Consider the following 2189-nt stretch of genomic DNA (forward strand, 5'->3'; position numbering starts at 1 on the left):
AAACATCAGTGATGGGAGAGAATCATTGATCAGCTTCCTCATGCACGCCTCCCCACTGGGGATCGAGCCCTAGACCCGGGCATGTGTCCTGACTGGGAATTGAACCATAACCTCCTGGTTCATAGGTCAATGCTCAACCACTGAGCCAGACCGGCTGTGTGACCCCTGCTTTAGGTAGCTCCCTCTCCGGATGGGGTTATTGATTCCTTAGGCAGCTCCTTTCTTGATTGATTCCAAAGCCCCCTCTGTCAGGTGACACTGCCTATAGCTACAGCTACACCATCGCTAGAGCTCGTTCTGATTCTGGTGACCATCCCTGCCTCTGGCCTGGCTAAGATCTACAGGTAGTTCTCATTGCTGCCAGTCACAGGGCACAGCACTGTCTTTTGTTGCCCCCCTTTATCCATGTACACACTATGCCCTTCATGTCCAGTTGGGTTGTGCCATCTATTTCCTTCTGAGACCCCGGCCTACCTATGACATGCCACATGCATTGTATTGTGTTAGGAGCAGTAGGGAAAAGAAGGCAAGGCCAAATACATATACTTGTTTTTATTGAGGTTTTGATGACGACGACCGGTAAGGGATGGAGGTAAGATAAACACAAATGATTATTATATGAGGAAGACTGTAGTAAGAACAAGAGAGACAGACACATAAGAGAGAAGGGAGAGATCATATCTGGTTGAAATGCTCAGGGAAGGCTTCATGGATGAAGTGGTGCTTGAACTGCACCCGAAAGGATGGGTGAGTTTCAGAGAGGTGGACATTTTTGTAGATGAGAATTACAGGTAGGTGGACAACACAGGAAAATAAATGATAATCACCAGTTTCTTTATATAGACACTTGGCAGAACACTTGGGACATCATTTCATTTTATCCTCACAATGACCCCATGAAGCAACATTGTGTGAAGGACTTTGACCTGTGTTCTAGGGTTACTGAGAAGCCCAGAGGCTTTTTGCTCAGGCCAATGAGATGGTCAGATCTGTGTGCTTAAGGGAATAGAGTCCGGGTGGTGTACAAAGGGGTTTGAATGAGGGTGATATAGAGGGATTTGAAAGGACAGGTTAAGGTTGACAGGCCAGAGGAAGAACGAAAGCAAACTTGAGGTTTCAGGCGTGGCGAGGTGGTGATTAGGAAGTTGGCGATATCAAGAACAGAGCTGGGAAACACAGCAAGAAGAGAAGGCTTTAGGGTGGTGGGGGTGGGGGGTCATCAGGAAGATCACTTTGGATATGTGAAGTTAAAGATACAGAGGAAAATTCCTACTTCCAGAGAAGATTCTAATTTACTCAGTAATTAGAGGTGCAAGAGGAGTTTATGAGGATATTCTATCTAGGCTCTAAGAGAGTCTGATAGTTCAACACCTCTGTGGCAGGTATGAGAAAAGTGTGAGTGTTGGAGAAAGTTATAAAAACAGGGGGGAAGAGTACTTTCTGGCCATTGACTCCTTAGCAGGACCGCGGATGGGCTTCGGGCATTCCTCCGCCTCTAGTGCTGACGCTGGAGTTTATGAAATGCATCTCTCCTGTTCCTCTGGGGCCACTTAGGACTTTTAAAGAACTTTGGGTTTTGCCAGATACACCTGATTCATAAGAATCATTGGACATGGATATGATAATTTTTTCCAGCCTCAGTTTGCTGGACTCAAAAACTGTGCTCCGAGCTGTTACCTGCCTTCAGAGGCTTGCTATGGGGCTGGGGACATGCTTTGAAAAAAAAATGTAAATTGCTAAACAAACGCAATGGACATGAGCTCACAACTTTTTCCAGGAAATACATGCATCTATGTAGCGTGTGTATCCCAGGCTATTTTCGCCGTCCTCTGCCCCTGCCTGTCCTCTGCTGCGGACAGCTAGGAACCTGGTCAATAACTGTCCCGAGAGGACCTGATGGCCCCGCGAAGGACGCAGGTCAGCGATCCAACAGGCAGAGGATTTTCGGGGCGGAGCGGGGGCGGGCATGACCCAGCACCTGGGAGCGCCGCCGATTGGCGGAGGAGAAGGTTGTTCCCTCAGGCTGGCCGCTGATTGGCTGCGGGGGGAGGCGGCCTGACGTCCTCAGAAGTTGAGCAAACACCTCCTCCTCCCGGCTGGCATCCCAATTGTTGCCGGGACTTCGGGGCCTGCCCTGCCGGGACCTGGGAGCTGGGAGGCGGCGGGGACCGGTCAGCGCCCGGGAGAAC

At 49.7% G+C, this 2189-nt stretch overlaps 1 protein-coding gene across 3 annotated transcripts in view; it reads left to right on the forward strand.

Annotated features, from left to right (window-relative positions):
* The first annotated feature begins 2080 nt into the window (after positions 1-2080).
* Positions 2081-2189, forward strand: part of AASS (aminoadipate-semialdehyde synthase) — a 68283-nt gene continuing 68174 nt past the window's right edge. For 2 of the 3 annotated variants that reach the window (XM_014549917.1, XM_014549918.1), the window contains exon 1: positions 2082-2189. The gene's annotated coding sequence lies outside the window, so the exon portion shown is untranslated. The other variant, XM_014549919.1, reaches the window with a different exon arrangement.

Source organism: Myotis brandtii, unplaced genomic scaffold (genome assembly GCF_000412655.1).
Source record: "Myotis brandtii unplaced genomic scaffold, ASM41265v1 scaffold575, whole genome shotgun sequence".
Taxonomy (NCBI): Eukaryota; Metazoa; Chordata; class Mammalia; order Chiroptera; family Vespertilionidae; genus Myotis; species Myotis brandtii.